Here is an 18,413-nt window from a genome sequence, read left to right on the forward strand (position 1 = left end):
TTGGAAAATGTGTTACAAAAAGAACTGAATAATTAATATTTTTCTTTTGTCTGATTAGTAAAAATAGTTAATTATAACGCAATTTCTCTAGCTGCATCAATTGTAATTTAATCCAATTCCATTCGCTCACACTTGTGTAATATATTGTTGTGAAGGCCACAAAGCTGATTTCCCCCAGTGCCAGATACAGAAATGCCCCCAGTGCCAGATACAGAAATGACCCCCAGTGCCAGGCATGCCCCCAGTGCCAAATATGCCCCCAGTGCAAGATACAGAGATGCCCCCAGTGCCAGATATGCCCACAGTGCCAGATACAGAAATGCCCCCGGTGCCAGATACACATGTCCCCACAGTGCCAGATATGCCCCCAGTGCCAGATACAGAATTGCCCCCAGTGCCAGATACACATGTCCCCACAGTGCCAGATATGCCCCCAGTGCCAGATACAGAATTGCCCCCAGTGCCAGATACAGAAATGCCCACAGTGCCAGATACACATATCCCCCCAGTGCCAGATACAGAAATGCCCCCACAGTACCAGATATGCCCCCAGTGCCAGATACAGAAATGCCCCCAGTGCCAGATATGACCCCAGTTCCAGATACAGAAATGCCCCTAGTGCCAGATATACATGTCCCTGCAGTGCCAGATATGCCCCCAGTGCCAGGCACACATGTCCTTACAGTGCCCCCAATTCTCCTGCTGCTTACCGCACTGCTGCTGTCCTGTGTGTGAGGGGAGGAGAGCGCAGTGTGCGCCTCTCCTGCCCCTCAGTCTCCGGCAGCGGTGTGGGTGTCTACCTTCAATTAGGTGCCGATCCGTGAGCCAATAAAAGCTCACGGGCCAGCGCCGATTTGAAGGTAAACACTGAGGGACTGGAGAGGGGCACGTTGTGCTCTCCTCCTCTCACAGCAGCAGCGTGGTGAGCAGCAGTGGAGGTAGGAAGTGGTGGCCGGGAGGCGATCGAGCCGCATGCGGAGGTTGAAAGAGCCGCATGCGGCTCGAGAGCCGTGGGTTGGCCACCGCTGGTCTCATTGGTGGGTGCAATGAGCGGCGGCCCGGCGGCGGTGGGTACTGGGTACCCACGGCTAAATTCTTAAGGGTACGCCGTACCCGCCCACTTGCACCGCTAGCTACACATTAGACAATAAACAAGGGGCATTGTCCTTCTGACAATTTTAATAATGCTGAAAAAGCATAACAATAATATCACACAGCCAGTGAGACATAAAAATACATAAAAAAAAAATATATAATAACTTAATTATAAATATACTATCTGTTCTACCCATTCTTCGCACGGGAGTTACTGATTTTCACAGCTGTACATATACATGAGTGTTAATAATTTGGTAAATCTGTACAGATGTAAATTTGAGATGTGTTAATGTAAGTAAATATTAATCCATGGGTCTTGGCGATACATGAGGAGCACCCGTAGCAGACACAGTAAAAAGTGACAGGACCAAATTTGTAGTATATTAAGTTCTATACATAGCAGGTGCAATCCAAATTTTGATCAGATATTCCATTTGGGCGTTATTGTTCACGCAACGCAAGCCACTCATCGGCAATAATGTTATTATGTCAAACCCCTTTTCATCCCCTTAGAGGAGGTTTATTCGAATCCTGATTATGTCGTTTTCCTAATTCCCACCTGAAGAATATCTATGTAAAATGCTATCTTCCTAACATATCGGAAAGTAACATATCGGAAAGTAAGAGAACTAGTGATGAGTCAGTCAGTCAGTCAGTCAGTGAGTGAGTGAGAGATACGGTAAAAAGTAACAGGACCCTTTTTGTAGTTTCTTAAATTGTGCACACTGGAGGTGCAATCCAAATTTTTATATGATTGTCTGTTTGGGCGTTATCGTTCACGCAACGCAAGCCACGCATCGGTAATGATGTCATTATGTCAACTCCCTTTTCAGTCCCTTAGTGGAGGTTTATTAAAAATCTAACTACATAGTTTTCCTACTTCCCACCTTCAGAATACCTATATATGAGTGAGTGAGTGCTTTCACATTTATATATATAGAGATTTCATTTCACCAAAAAAGAAATCTGTATTTGCGTCTTGTAAATAAGCACTAATGTACTTTGGAAGTAGTTGGAATATAGGGCCTAATTCAGACCTGATCGCTAGGCTGCATTTCCGTACAGAGGCGAACAGGTCTAAGCTGCGCATGCATATGCACCGCAATGCGCAGGCGCGTGGCACGGGTAAAAAGCGGATCGCTGCTCAGCGATGGGTTTGTGAGAAGAATCTGTTCACACAAACGAGATCACAACGAGATTAACAGCAAGAAGTCGTTTTGGGGTTTCAACTGACCATTTTCTGGTAGTGTCTGAAAAAACGCAGGCATGTGCAAGTGTTTTCAGGTAGTGATGTGCACCGGACATTTTTCGGGTTTTGTGTTTTGGTTTTGGGTTTGGTTCCGCGGCCGTGTTTTGGATTCGGACGCGTTTTGGCAAAACCTCATCGAAATTTTTTGTCGGATTCGGGTGTGTTTTGGATTCGGGTGTTTTTTTCCAAAAAACCCTAAAAAACAGCTTAAATCATAGAATTTGGGGGTCATTTTGATCCCATAGTATTATTAACCTCAATTACCATAATTTCCACTCATTTCCAGTCTATTCTGAACACCTCACACCTCACAATATTATTTTTAGTCCTACAATTTGCACCGAGGTCGCTGGATGGCTAAGCTAAGCGACACAAGTGGCCGACACAAACACCTGGCCCATCTAGGAGTGGCACTGCAGTGTCAGGCAGGATGGCACTTCAAAAAAATAGTCCCCAAACAGCACATGATGCAAAGAAAAAAAGATGCGCACCAAGGTCGCTGGATGGCTAAGCTAAGCAACACAAGTGGCCGACACAAACACCTGGCCCATCTAGGAGTGGCACTGCAGTGTCAGGCAGGATGGCACTTCAAAAAAATTGTCCCCAAACAGCACATGATGCAAAGAAAAAAAGAGACGCACCAAGGTCGCTGTGTGACTAAGCTAAGCGACACAAGTGGCCGACACAAACACCTGGCCCATCTAGGAGTGACACTGCAGTGTCAGGCAGGATGGCACTTCAAAAAAATAGTCCCCAAACAGCACATGATGCAAAGAAAAAAAGATGCGCACCAAGGTCGCTGGATGGCTAAGCTAAGCAACACAAGTGGCCGACACAAACACCTGGCCCATCTAGGAGTGGCACTGCAGTGTCAGGCAGGATGGCACTTCAAAAAAATTGTCCCCAAACAGCACATGATGCAAAGAAAAATGAAAGAAAAAAGAGGTGCAAGATGGAATTGTCCTTGGGCCCTCCCTCCCACCCTTATGTTGTATAAACAGGACATGCACACTTTAACGAACCCATCATTTCAGTGACAGGGTCTGCCACACGACTGTGACTGAAATGACTGGTTGGTTTGGGCCCCCACCAAAAAAGAAGCAATCAATCTCTCCTTGCACAAACTGTCTCTACAGAGGCAAGATGTCCACCTCATCATCATCCTCCGATTCCTCACCCCTTTCACTGTGTACATCCCCCTCCTCACAGATTATTAATTCGTCCCCACTGGAATCCACCATCTCAGGTCCCCGTGTACTTTCTGGAGGCAATTGCTGCTGGTGAATGTCTCCACGGAGGAATTGATTATAATTCATTTTAATGAACATCATCTTCTCCACATTTTCTGGAAGTAACCTCGTACGCCGATTGCTGACAAGGTGAGCGGCTGCACTAAACACTCTTTCGGAGTACACACTGGAGGGAGGGTAACTTAGGTAGAATAAAGCCAGTTTGTGCAAGGGCCTCCAAATTGCCTCTTTTTCCTGCCAGTATACGTACGGACTGTCTGACGTGCCTACTTGGATGCGGTCACTCATATAATCCTCCACCATTCTTTCAATGGTGAGAGAATCATATGCAGTGACAGTAGACGACATGTCAGTAATCGTTGGCAGGACCGGACCGGACCAGATGTCAGCACTCGCTCCAGACTGCCCTGCATCACCGCCAGCGGATGGGCTCGGAATTCTTAGCCTTTTCCTCGCACCCCCTGTTGCGGGAGAATGTGAAGGAGGAGATGTTGACGGGTCACGTTCCGCTTGACTTGACAATTTTCTCACCAGCAGGTCTTTGAACCTCTGCAGACTTGTGTCTGCCGGAAAGAGAGATACAACGTAGGTTTTAAATCTAGGATCGAGCACGGTGGCCAAAATGTAGTGCTCTGATTTCAACAGATTGACCACCCGTGAATCCTGGTTAAGCAAATTAAGGGATCCATCCACAAGTCCCACATGCCTAGCGGAATCGCTCTGTTTTAGCTCCTCCTTCAATGTCTCCAGCTTCTTCTGCAAAAGCCTGATGAGGGGAATGACCTGACTCAGGCTGGCAGTGTCTGAACTGACTTCACGTGTGGCAAGTTCAAAGGGTTGCAGAACCTTGCACAACGTTGAAATCATTCTCCACTGCGCTTGAGTACGGTGCATTCCCCCTCCTTTGCCTATATCGTGGCCAGATGTATAGGCTTGAATGGCCTTTTGCTGCTCCTCCATCCTCTGAAGCATATAGAGGGTTGAATTCCACCTCGTTACCACCTCTTGCTTCAGATGATGGCAGGGCAGGTTCAGGAATGTTTGGTGGTGCTCCAGCCTTCTGTACGCGGTGCCTGAATGCCGAAAGTGGCCCGCAATGCTTCGGGCCACAGACAGCATCTCTTGCATGCCCCTGTCGTTTTTTAAACAATTCTGCACCACCAAATTCAATGTATGTGCAAAACATGGGACGTGCTGGAATTTGCCCAGATTTAATGCACGCACAATATTGCTGGCGTTGTCCGATATCACAAATCCCCAGGAGAGTCCAATTGGGGTAAGCCATTCTGCGATGATCTTCCTCAGTTCCCGTAAGAGGTTTTACGCTGTGTGCCTCTTATGGAAAGCGGTGATACAAAGCGTAGCCTGCCTAGGAACGAGTTGGCGTTTGCGAGATGCTGCTACTGGTGCCGCCGCTGCTGTTCTTGCTTCGGGAGGCAATACATCTACCAGATGGGCTGTCACAGTCATATAGTCCTGAGTCTGCCCTGCTCCACTTGTCCACATGTCTGTGGTTAAGTGGACATTGGGTACAACTGCATTTTTTAGGACACTGGTGAGTCTTTTTCTGAGGTCTGTGTACATTTTCGGTATCGCCTGCCTAGAGAAATGGAACCTAGATGGTATTTGGTACCGGGGACACAGTACCTCAATCAAGTCTATAGTTGCCTCTGAATTAACGATGGATACCGGAACCACGTTTCTCACCGCCCAGGCTGCCAAGGCCTGAGTTATCTGCTTTGCAGCAGGATGACTGCTGTGATATTTCATCTTCCTCGCAAAGGACTGTTGGACAGTCAATTGCTTACTGGAAGTAGTACAAGTGGTCTTCCGACTTCCCCTCTGGGATGACGATCGACTCCCAGCAGCAACAACAGCAGCGCCAGCAGCAGTAGGCGTTACACTCAAGGATGCATCGGTGGAATCCCAGGCAGGAGAGGACTCGTCAGAATTGCCAGTGACATGGCCTGCAGGATTATTGGCTTTCCTGGGTAAGGAGGAAATTGACACTGAGGGAGTTGGTGGTGTGGTTTGCAGGAGATTGGTTACAAGAGGAAGGGATTTAGTGGTCAGTGGACTGCTTCCGCTGTCATCCAAAGTTTTTGAATTTGTCACTGACTTATGATGAATGCGCTGCAGGTGACGTATAAGGGAGGATGTTTCGAGGTGGTTAACGTCCTTACCCCTACTTATTACAGCTTGACAAAGGCAACACACGGCTTGACACCTGTTGTCCGCATTTGTGTTGAAATAATTCCACACCGAAGAGCTGATTTTTTTTGTATTTTGACCAGGCATGTCAATGGCCATATTCGTCCCACGGACAACAGGTGTCTCCCCGGGTGCCTGACTTAAACAAACCACCTCACCATCAGAATCCTCCTTGTCAATTTCCTCCCCAGCGCCAGCAACACCCATATCCTCATCCTGGTGTACTTCAACACTGACATCTTCAATTTGACTATCAGGAACTGGACTGTGGGTGCTCCTTCCAGCACTTGCAGGGGGCGTGCAAATGGTGGAAGGCGCAAGCTCTTCCCGTCCAGTGTTGGGAAGGTCAGGCATCGCAACCGACACAATTGGGCTCTCCTTGGGGATTTGTGATTTCGAAGAACGCACAGTTCTTTGCTGTGCTTTTGCCAGCTTAAGTCTTTTCATTTTATTAGCGAGAGGATGAGTGCTTCCATCCTCATGTGAATCTGAACCACTAGCCATGAACATAGGCCAGGGCCTCAGCCGTTCCTTGCCACTCCGTGTCGTAAATGGCTTATTGGCAAGTTTACGCTTCTCATCAGACGCTTTCAATTTAGATTTTTGGGTCATTTTACTGAACTTTTGTTTTTTGGATTTTACATGCTCTCTACTATGACATTGGGCATCGGCCTTGGCAGACGACGTTGATGGCATTTCATCATCTCGGCCATGACTAGTGGCAGCAGCTTCAGCACGAGGTGAAAGTGGATCTTGATCTTTCCCTATTTTACCCTTCACATTTTTGTTCTCCATTTTTTAATGTGTGGAATTATATGCCAGTATCAATAGCAATGGCCTACTACTATATATACTGCGCACAACTAAAATGCACCACAGGTATAGAATGTAGAAGGATAGTATACTTAATGACGACACAGAGGTAGGCACAGCAGTGGCCTTCCGTATCGTACTGCTATATATAGTATACTGGTGGTCACTGTGTCGGCAAACTGCAAAACTAAAATGCACCACAGGTATAGAATGTAGATGGATAGTATACTTAATGACGACACAGAGGTAGGCACAGCAGTGGCCTTCCGTATCGTACTGCTATATATAGTATACTGGTGGTCACTGTGTCGGCAAACTGCAAAACTAAAATGCACCACAGGTATAGAATGTAGATGGATAGTATACTTAATGACGACACAGAGGTAGGCACAGCAGTGGCCTTCCGTATCGTACTGCTATATATAGTATACTGGTGGTCACTCTGCACTGTACTCCTCCTATATAATATTAATTATACTGGTGGTCCCCAGTCCCCACAATAAAGCAGCACACTGAGCACAGATATGGAGTGTTTTTCAGGCAGACAACGTATACTGGTGGTCACTGTCAGCAAAACTCTGCACTGTACTCCTGCTATATAATACAGCTGCTCCCCAGTCCCCACAATTAAGTAGTGTGAGCACAGATATATTATGCAGCACACTGAGCACAGATATGGAGCGTTTTTTTTAAGCAGAGAACGGATAAAACCGGTGGTCACTGATCAGCAAAACTCTGCACTGTACTCCTCCTAACAGCTGCTCCCCAGTCCTCCCCACAACTAAGCAATAAAGCAATCAAGTTCAACAATAAAGTGAATAAACGGAGAGGACGCCAGCCACGTCCTCTCCCTATCATCTCCAATGCACGAGTGAAAATGGCGGCGACGCGCGGCTGCTTATATAGAATCCGAATCTCGCGAGAATCCGACAGCGGGATGATAACGTTCGGGCGCGCTCGGGTTAGCCGAGCAAGGCGGGAAGGTTCGAACCTGCCTCGGACCCGTGTAAAATGGGTGAAGTTCAGGGGGGTTCGGTTTCCGAGAAACCGAACCCGCTCATCACTATTTTCAGGGAGGGTTCCTGACGTCCGTTCCAGTCCCGGACAGGCTGAAGTGTTCACAGCGGCTGAGTAAGTCCTGGGCTACTCAGAGACTGCACAAAATCTGTTTGTACAGCTCTGCTACACATGCGTACGCACACTTGCAAAGCGAAAATACACTCCCCTATGGGCGGCGACTATGCGAACGCAGGACTGCAAAAAAAACCTAGCGAGCGAGCAGGTCTGAATTAGTCCCAAAGTCCAGTGGCACTCATTAACTACTGCACATAACTTTTTCTATAACATAGTTAGTATCTTAGTATGCAGAGTTCCGCTCATTCAGAGCAGTTGTAACTGTCGCACCTGATATTAGTTTGTGTTACGGTGTCATAGAGCTGATCATTTGTGATAATCACCTATGTAACATTTCACTCCAGAAAGGATTCTCCTCCAATAAAACAGCTGGTAGATTTGTAAGAGGATAGTATTTGGTAGTGTAATATCCTTTATAAAGGAGAAATGGTCTCTTCAAAGCAGTCACCATATGTGTTGTATTAGTATGGCAATAAGCCGAATTATGAAGCAAAAGGACCAGTGCTGATATTGGTGGTCATTCCGAGTTGATCGCAGCCAGCAACTTTTTGCTGCTGCTGCGATCAACTAGTACACGCCTATGGGCGAGTGTATTGTAGCTTAGCAGGACTGCGATCGCTTGTGCAGCCCTGCTAAGCTAAAAAAATTTCAAGCAGAAGTAGACCAGCCCTATACCTACTTACCCTGTGCGACGTTCTCTGCGATGCTGGGACCGGCTTTGACATCAGACATCCACCCTCCATTCTGCTGGACACGCCTGAGTTTTCTTCACCACTACCCGAAAACGGTCTCCAATGCTCCGGATCCGCCCAGGTAAGCCTTCTTTCTGTCAATCTTCTTTGCGGTCGGCTCTGTGACCGCTTCCTTCGTTAGACGCAACGTAACCGGTCGACAGGCAATGTCGCGCATGCGCATTGCGGCCGCCGCACATGCGCATTCTGGACCCTTTTGCACTGCAGCGATAAACCGCTGCGTGCGAACGGTCGGAATGACCCCCATTGTGCAGCCATTGTGATGGCTACTGCTGTTCAGAATGAGCAGTTGCAAGTGGTGAAGCAGTCTGTCAGATATTAATATTCCCATGTGCTGGGTACACACCTGACAAATATGGGGCAGTACGGATGGTGTAATGGTTAGCATCACTGCCTCACAGCACTGAGGTCATGGGTTCGATTCCCACCTTGGCTCTACCTGTGCGGAGTTTGTATATTCTTCCCGTACTTGCGTGGGTTTCCTCCGGGTACTCTGGTATCCTGCCACAATCCAAATATATACTGGTAGGTCAATTAGATCCCAACACAAATTAACCCTAGTATGAATGTGTGCTCGTGTACATGTGGTAGGGATTGTAAGCTCCACTGGGGCAGGGACCGTTGTGAATGGGCAAGAAGTCTCTGTAAAGCGCTGCCTAATATGTGTGCGCTATATAAATAACTGGTAATAAATAAATAAATATGTCGGTGGACCTGCCATTGCGCAGACCTGAGCAGATGATCAATGTAAGTGTACACACTTACCAATAGGCCGCTTGATATGTCAATCCCTGTCATGCATCTGAGCGGCCATTTGAATTCACAGACATTTCTATGGTACATATATGCCAATGCATCCACAATATATTGGTTATTCAATTGAACGTCCAATACATCGGCCAGTGTGTACCTAGCATTGGTACCTAAATGTTTTTCTTTCTAAATCTTTGCTACATAACTGTTTCAATATCTTGCCATTGGCCAAGTACATTGATCCTTTTAGTTGCCCTTGTGTAACAGATGCGCAACTAAAGCGGAGACATCAAGTGGCTGTACCACTTATACCCTTTTCACACTGCCAGAGCCTGTTTTGGGTACTCCCTATGTTCAACCCACCTCAAGCCCCTCACCACCGCTGTCCCCAACCCGGCACATTGCTGATGTGGTGGGGGGTGGCGCTTAGAGATCACATCATCTCCAAGCGTCGCCTGTCCACACAGAGTGAACGGGAAACGGGTCGCATCCACTCAGCTTCAGGTTCACACAGCACATCGAACCGGGTTGAACACGTGTTCAACTCTGCTTGCTACCCGACTTGGAATACTGGGTCACTCAACCCGGATTATTCCAACTGGGCTCGCTCAGACCACACAGCAACACGGGTTATGCTCACTCATGTGCAATAACCCATGTTAAAAGCTGGCGGTCTGAAAGGGTATTACAGTGACCAGTGATAATCACATGCTGAAAATAAAGGCAATATGTAGGCTTCCACAGTAAAGGACTGAGACCTACACAGGAAATTTAACACACTTAGGGGACAAGTCATCATGACTAAATTATGTTTTTTTTTAACTACCTCTTCATTCCATATTGTAGTTTTGAAGTAATAGACCCATTCCACAATCCCCATACTCATACTTTAGTTTGGGGATGTAGAAATTATGTCATTTAAAATGTATGTGTTAAGAATATGTATGTATGTATGTATGTATGTATGTATGTATGTATGTATGTGTGTGTGTGTGTGTGTGTGTGTGTGTGTGTGTGTGTGTGTGCACATGGGGCTGTGCTGTGTGTGTGTGTGTGTGTGTGTGTGTGTATATGTGGCTGTCTGCATATGTGGCTGTCTTTGTTTATGGCTATGTGTGTTTATATGTGGCTCTTTGTTTGGCTGTGTGTGCACATATGAGGCTGTGTGCGAGTGGTGGTGGTGGGGGCACATCATTGAATAATTCGCCTCCGGGCGTCTGGTTTAAATTTATGCCCCTGTTCTCTGGCTTGTGTCCACTATTCCCCCATGTGCGTGTTCAGTCACAGAACTAAAACTATTGCGTTAGCCTGTATATTCTGTACTGTAATATTACTCAGGTAAATACTGGTGTGCTGTGACTTGGCACATAGTGCTGTCATGCTGCGGTGTTACGTTAGGAGCATGCCAATCTGTTTATGAGGTTACAAGTTATCATTGATAATCCTGCTTAACCCATCTGTTATCCTTATATGGTCGCACAGGAGGTATACATGAGGGAAAGGTATTCTCTCACTGAAGATGCTCCTCCACAGGGGACAATCAGGACTCAAACCAATTTCCCTATCATTGTTACTTTTGTTAACTTTCCTTTGTTAAAAGTTTGGCTCTGACAGACAACGCGGAGCCTGACGCAGCATGTGGTCAGCAGGAGAAGGCCAGCTGTGGGAGGGAGGAGGGAGATACCGGAAATGGGATCCCACCAATCAGGAACCTGTGTATCCTCCCCAGGTGAGCATGGCACCCTGGGCATTTGGAAGGTTTTAAAATAGGTTGCACATGTTAGTCGCAGAACTTTGGCTAAGGGGTGATTCTCTGCCAAGGTACCTTGTGGAAAGCATCACCAGTGCTGTGTGGACTTATACGTATTTACTCCTGTGTGGACTTAAACAGATATTCTCCTGTGGACTAATCTGCTATCGCTGCTGTGTGGACTCAGTGATAGTTCTGCTGTCTGAACCTGTTTATCTGTAACTTCTGTGTGGAATTGCTGTGGCCCTAAATCCTCTACTGGGACTTACTATCTGGACTGCTACCTGCGTATTGTTTCTGGGTTATATTTACATCTGATTCCTGTGTGTTATCTACTCCAGTGTGCAGTAAGAAATAAACCATTACTTTGGTTTCATCTGTTCGGTGTCTGGGTGATTAAATGAACCCTGTATCCTCACAGTTTTGAAAAAGCATTTGTGTGTTTAACTGAGTGTCATTCTGAGATGGTTTACAGGCTTCTGAGGATCTTTACAAGCTGCCATTAAATGGCAGCTAGTGTAGCCTGCAGGAGAGATCAGATCCTTACCTGCTTTCTCTCAACTGAGTCACCAGTTCCTCCTCCATCCCTCTCTCTTCCCTTTTCCTCTCCATGGCAGCCAGCCAGCACTGGGGAAAGATTGCTGCTGTTAATGTTTTTAACTTTTATTTTAACTAATTTAATTTACAGTAATTACTGAGTTTGGGCTGAGCTGTTCGTGGAGGGTGCAGGAAAATCCAAATAAACTTGTCCTCTTCCTAGATGGAAAGGTTTTCCACATCTATCCCTAGCAAAGAATCAGGACAGACATAACCCATTCTGTAGACTATGCTGGGTGTGAAGGGAAAATAACTGGGCTCCCCCTCCTACACCAGCTGAGTTCTGTGGAAGGTCAATTGGACAACTGCACTCCTACGCCTTGCTGACGCCTACTGCTGTCACACAGCAGATGATGAAGAGAAGTCCTCTAGTGTGCCAGAGAGTGCACAGTATTCCAGGCAGAGGACAGGCTGACAATGGAGCAGGTGGAAAAGACAAGGAATCCAGCTCTCACCTCCTTGCTGGTGGGATTGCCCATTTTAGTGGTTAATCGCAAATATTCACTATCCACAGATTTACAATCTCATTCCAGAGATTGGCCCCCATAGCCCGTTGTTGCCTGTGGGCTACAAATCACATATTCAGCCAGTCGAGTGTTCCCTTGGAGCCCTCCCTGGAAATTGCAGCTGTACATGTGTGGTTAGCGGGACTGCACACGTGCATGCAATCTCAGCAAGACTCAGAGCACATTGCAGGGTGCCCTAGTGCCTGCAGATACTCTATAATACATCCTACTGCAGATCGCATTGCAAATACGATTAATAACAAAAGGTCCCCTTGGCTAGTGCACAACTAATCTTTGCCGCATCGGTGGCCTGATCACTGCAGTCAGTCAGTTGCTGGCAACATCAGTAAGGGCAGTCTTCCTGCAGACGCAGATGTTACACTAACATGGCCTCAGTGATGGGTGTGTGGAGAGGAGGCTGCAGAGAAGCTAGTGATGCTTAAAACAGTTCGGAAAAGCTGTCTCACAAAAACAACAACATTTCGGAAGTGATGCTAATGTCTGCAAGGTGATTAATGGCTGGCTGCAAGGTGATTAATGGCCCTTGTTGTGACAGGACGGTACCGTACGGAAGCACTCACCGCTTGCCGCGTCCCGTCGACTGCGCACAGAATGGAAGGTCAAGCCGCACGAGGCCTGACCACATAGGGGATTCCCGCTTACCGTCAGTAACCGCCTGTTACTGACTCCACCCACTGCGCTGTGGGCGGGTTCTTGCTGCCACCACCAAACTCCTAACCTGCCGTGGCGTTTGGAACCACGGTTCTGCTCTGTATGTGCCGACGCACTGCCTTACCACAGCTGTGTGGTGTTGACGAATCCCCTCTAGCCACTTGCTAGGCCTCTACCGGTAGCTGGCGGAAGGCGGAGCTTGGAGACGTCAGGTGCTTCCCTGGACAGCCGGAGAACGGGGCTAGGTTTGGCCTAACCCTGTAGGTCACAAGATGAAGCAGTCTTCTTGAGGCAAAGGTGTTTATTGCTCAAATAACCTTTAAAAAGGCTCCTCCCTATTGCTAGGGGCAACAGCATACAATCAAGATGTTTTCAGCAGAAGAAGATGTTACAATACACTCCTATGGGCCAGCTGCCCTGCTTTTATCCCTCTCCAAGACCCCTTACCACAGGGGGTAAGCCCGCCCTGTGGTGCACAACCAATCAATGTTTACCCATGAGCTGTGCATGCTCTGGTCTCATGCACACCTAACATTGTTCCCTATGGAAGTGGGGAGTGGTCGGTCTCCTTTGTCTCTCCCATCTGGGAGAGTAGGATACTCCCACGGTGCCGTTCAGTCTGGCTGGGGGGAGGTTTTCCCTCCTAAATCTGACTTCCAGAAATCTGCCCGGGACCCCTCTCACTGCCCGCAGCCTGGATTTGGGCTCCAGAGCTGGGCAGCCGGGCTCCCCGGTCCAGGTTTCTTGGCACTACGGCTGATCTCCATGGAGCTCCAAGAAACCACTCAGCTTGTTTCATAGCTAAGCTGCTTCTCTTTCTCCCTGTACCCTTTGGAAATGTGAGGCTGGATGGGAAAGCATTCCGTTTTTGGGGACAAGGTCTGGGAGAATCCATCAGCCTGCACAGCCATGGATTCCCCCCTCCTGGGACACACAATCAAGTAAGTGCATTTTACCTTTACATACATTACACTTAAATCACACTGTACATTTCCCCTTTTAAATATACACTGAGCCTGTGCCTTGCACAGACTCTACATACTCAGGCACTGCAGTGCCTTGCAACACACTGTAGGTCATTATTTAACTGCTGTGCCCAGCGCTCAGCGCTGGGCTTCTCTAGCCCTGCAGCCTGGCTGCTAGGGCTCTCTCTCAGTGCTGGAGGTATGGGGCTGGCTTCCCCCATCCTCCAGCCTGCCTTCCTGCCTCTGGGGTTCCAGGGAGCTGGCTCTCCCTGTCCCCCCAGTGTGGCACTAACCAGTGGCCTCGCCGCACGCAGCGGCGCACCCCCCTGTACCGAAGTCCGGCGGCCCGGGACACTTGTCCTGGCCGCCGTGACCCTGGCTTGTTTCAGCGCTGAGGCGCCGGGAGCGTAGCTCCCGGACCCCAGCGCTTCACCATCATGCTCGGCAGCCTAATGTCCCCCACACCGCTAGGGAGCCGGCTAGCCCGGTCCCCCATGAGCGGCGCTGAGTATTTAGCCTCGCCGCAGCGTCCGGCGGGGAGCCGGGCTGCGGCGCACCCCCCTCGCCAGCTAGCAGCCCGGGACGTCCGTCCCGGCTGCTGCGGCTGGCCACCCGTGCTGGGCTGAGGCGCCGGGAGCAGAGCTCCCGGCCCCCAGCGGCGGCTCTCACAGAGAACACTGCAGCGGGAGCCGAGCTCCCAGCCGCAGCGCTCACCCTTCTCCCCGGCGCGCACACTCCAGTGCGCCCGGGGCTACACTGACCGCTGCCGGGAGCGGAGCTCCCGGACTCCGGCGGTCAGCGGCTGCCTCCTCTCCCCCGGCGCGCACACTCTGCTGAGCGCGCCGGGGGCTGTCCTCCCTGCCGTGGTCTCCGGAGGGGTCCGGGACCACGGCACACTTAAAAATACACAGATTCAAACATATTCCTAAACACGGCGCCTAGCGCCCAATACATTTCAAATCTGGCGCCAAGCGCCCTTTGTTCTTTTAAAATGGCGCCGGGCACTAGGGGTTAACCCCTTCAGTGCCAAAAGCGGCCATTTGCCTCGTGGCTGGGGCTCTCCGGCCACACTCCCCCCCCCCCCCCATTCAAGCGGGTCAACCAGGGACCCATGTCCCAACGATTTGGGTCCTGGTCCCGCAGTCCGTTGGGGTGAAGGGGACGCTACCTGGGGGGTGTAGGCTCTGGCCTAGACAGTTCATCCATAGTGCAGTGGGCCTCTCTTCGTGGGTGCACAATGTTCAAATAGTCCACCCGAAGTCCAGGTTCAAGGCTCCACCACAAAAGTCTGTCCAATTTCCCCAAGGTAGGTTGCAGCCACCTGACAGGTAGGTGGTAAGTCACCACGGTGGGGGGCCGGTTACAAACAAGTGCCACCCAAGTTGTCCCAATTGTGGCATACCCCACCTCCCACAATAGCAGTTTTCTGCTCAAACAGGCCACAGGGTGCTCCTGCCCATAAGGCTCTTTCTGGCTCGGTACTGCTCCCAGTCCGTGCAGTGGCGCAATAGTTCGTAACACACAGTCCTGGTCAAGAATGTGCGCCATCAGCACTGGAGCGGGTATCCGAGCCTCCTTCAATGACTGGAATGCCAACTCGCAAGCGGGTGCAAAGTCCACTGACTTGGGAATGCCCTTCCTAGCCATCTCTGTCAAGGGGTTCACTACAGGACTAAAGTCAATGACAACATGTCCGTAGGGCCTTACAGGTTCTAAGGTCAGTACCGGTCTGGGTGATGTGGGTCGGGGACAGCCTCTGGTTGCCTCCACCCCCTCTGGGTTGGGCCTACCCCTGTCTCCTCCCACATGGTGCCCCAGGCACTGCACCTCCGTCATACCTAACTGGCAACTGTCTGCCCTAACTGTCAGACCTGCCCTCCAATCCTCCTCCGTCGACCTATGACTCGGGAAACCTACCCTGTCACCTAGGCCTACTCCTTCCTCCTCGTCCGCTACCTGTGCCACAGTGATGGCGGCCAGACCACCAGCCTCTGGATCCTGTGTGGCATCCACTACAGGGAGGCTGCGTGTCTTCCCCGATCTACTGTGCACAGGCAGGGGACCTGCTATGTCCACAGCAACTTGCTGCAAGGGTTCTCCTATGGGCAGAGGCCCAGAGACAACACAACCGCTGGAGTGCCCCGGCTGCCAACGCATGGCACAAGCCTTACATTTGGTCTGGGCGTCATCCGACATTCCAGACCAGGGTAAGCTCTGTGTCAGGCACTTCAGGGTACGGTTTGTCTCCGGGTTACTGTCCAAAGGGGTTTCGCTGGCAACCGACACCGCCCGCACAGGAAAGTTCCCTGGGGGGACCAGTTGGACACATTCCCTATCTGGTCTATCCCCTCCCACTTTCCAGGCTACCCTGTACCTTAACCCTTCCCGCCAGGTCAACCTCCCCGCCCCAACCCTGTCAAGGCCGCTGCCAGAGTGGCGCCTCATGCCTTTCGGGGACGGGTCAGAGAGTTGAGCCTCCCTAAACTCCTGCCTGTGGCCCTCAATCTCTCCTAAATTGGGACACTCTACAGGGGGATCTAGGTGGGGATAACTAGGGTCAGTCTGGTAGGGGTCAGTCATGGAAAAGTCAGTGTGGTTTCTCATACTCACTGCCGGAGTTGGCAAACCACTTGGGTCAGGAGCATCATTGGGCACCCCCACAGGATCACACGAACTGGAACCGACATCCTCTGCGTTGCTAGGGGACGTAGGCATACCAGAGGCAAAAGGCATGCGGGGTCGATGTGCTGATCTAGCCGCTGTAATCTTTTCCTCTGGGCTGGTTGATGCTGTGGTTGGCTGTGCTGGCAGTTGTCTAGCAGCTGTAGTCTTTTCCTCTGGGCTGGGCTGTGCTGGAGTAGCTGATGTCAACGGTGGGTTTGGAACTTGACTCCGGGGAATGGCGCCAACAAACGTAGTGACGATCCCACCACCCAGGTCATTTCCTAGGACCACATCAGTTGGGAGACCATCCATGACGGCAACTTCTCGCAACTCTGGTCCAGCTCCCCAGTCCAGGTAGACTCTTGCCATGGGAACCGCTTTTTCTGTTCCTTCTGCCAGGGTGATCGTGGCAGTGCGACCCTGCAATACTGCAGCAGGATCTATAAGGTGGGGGCTCACCACAGTGATTGAGGCCCCAGAGTCTCTTAGGCCTTCTCCCTGCAGGGGTCCCACGTGGACTGGCTGCAGGTGCCTCCACATGTTGTGTAGGGGCTGTTTGGCCATGCAGGTGACTCTCTCCGCAGAGTGCACCTGTCTCTCGCCACACTCCATCGGACTGACTGGAGGGGGAACAGTCTCTGTAGGCTCATCTCCTCTCGTCAAACAAGCGAGCCGGGCTCCAGCACTCGGATTTGGGGCACGAGTCTGGGGTGCTTGGGATGCAGGACAGTTCATCCTCAGATGTCCGATTTTCCCACAGCCGTAGCACTTCTTCTCCAGTCGTGGCACCGATGATCTCTGATCAGTTGCAGGGACGCTGCGGTGCGGTTGCTGGCCAAGAGCACCCGGATTGGAAGATGCTTGTCTTTGGGGGTGATGAGCTGAAGAGGGGGGTCCCCTTGGTGGTACAGTCTGTTGGAGCTGGCTGCTGGCGGGGCGCTTCTGCCCCCGTGGCCGAATTGCCACATATTTGTCGGCTAATTGGGCAGCCATTTTTAAGCTGGGTGGCTCCCGATCTAGCACCCACTCCTTCACTTCTTGGGCGCACCTGCGGTAGAACGGCTCCCTGCAGATCAGGTCGATCAGTGCGTCCCATGTAGTGGCTTCCGAATCCTTCACCCACTTCACCACGTACTGCCGCAGCTGGGTGGCGAACTGCTCATGGGTGCTGCTAGGATTCTTAGGCAAGTCTCTGAACTTCTTCCTGTAAGACTCCGGAGTGATGAAGAATCGCTGGAGGAGGGCCTTCGCGACTTCGTCGTAGTTCCCACAGTCCTCCGTCGCCACTCCTCGATAGGCCTCCAAGGCCTCTCCATGCAGAGTGGGCACAAGGTGTCTCACCCACTCTGACTTGGGTAGATCATGTAATTTGCAAGTCCTTTCAAAAACATGTAAATGTCCATCAATGTCCCCATCACTGTCTGCAAACTTGGCAAACTGAATACGTCCTGATCTGTGTACAACAGCTGACAACGGCTCCCGGGGTACCACGGCATGTGGTGCCCGCTCATCACGCCACATCTGGATGATGATCAAGCGCTCTTGCTCCGTTGCCCTTTCCCCCAATTCCGCTAGCCGATCTGCTAGGGTATCCGGTCCGCCCCCCCTGGAACGTTGGGATCCTGGCCCTGCTAGGGATTGCTGGGAAACATTGCTGCTGTGAGAGAGGGCGGGGCTTGTGGTTCTCACCGGTTCCTTACGAAGGTCCACTGTTGGGCCGTCCTCTGCGATGCTGACGCCGTCAGTGCTTTCCACCTCCGCCCGATGAGACTCCTCCACGCTCCTGAGCGCCGCCTTCATGACGCTTCTGGACGCGTTGGAAGGGATATCCACACCCTTCCCCTGGCATACGATCTCCAGATCCTCCTTGGACATTCCGCTGAATTCCGCCATCTTGTGCGTCCTCCTGCGCTGCAGTTACTCCTCTCCTGAGTAACTCGGCTTCTCCAATCGGGTGATGAAAAAGCCGCCTGGGAATATCCCACTGCTGCCACCAATT

This window comes from Pseudophryne corroboree, chromosome 11, assembly GCF_028390025.1.
Source record: "Pseudophryne corroboree isolate aPseCor3 chromosome 11, aPseCor3.hap2, whole genome shotgun sequence".
NCBI lineage: Eukaryota > Metazoa > Chordata > Amphibia > Anura > Myobatrachidae > Pseudophryne > Pseudophryne corroboree.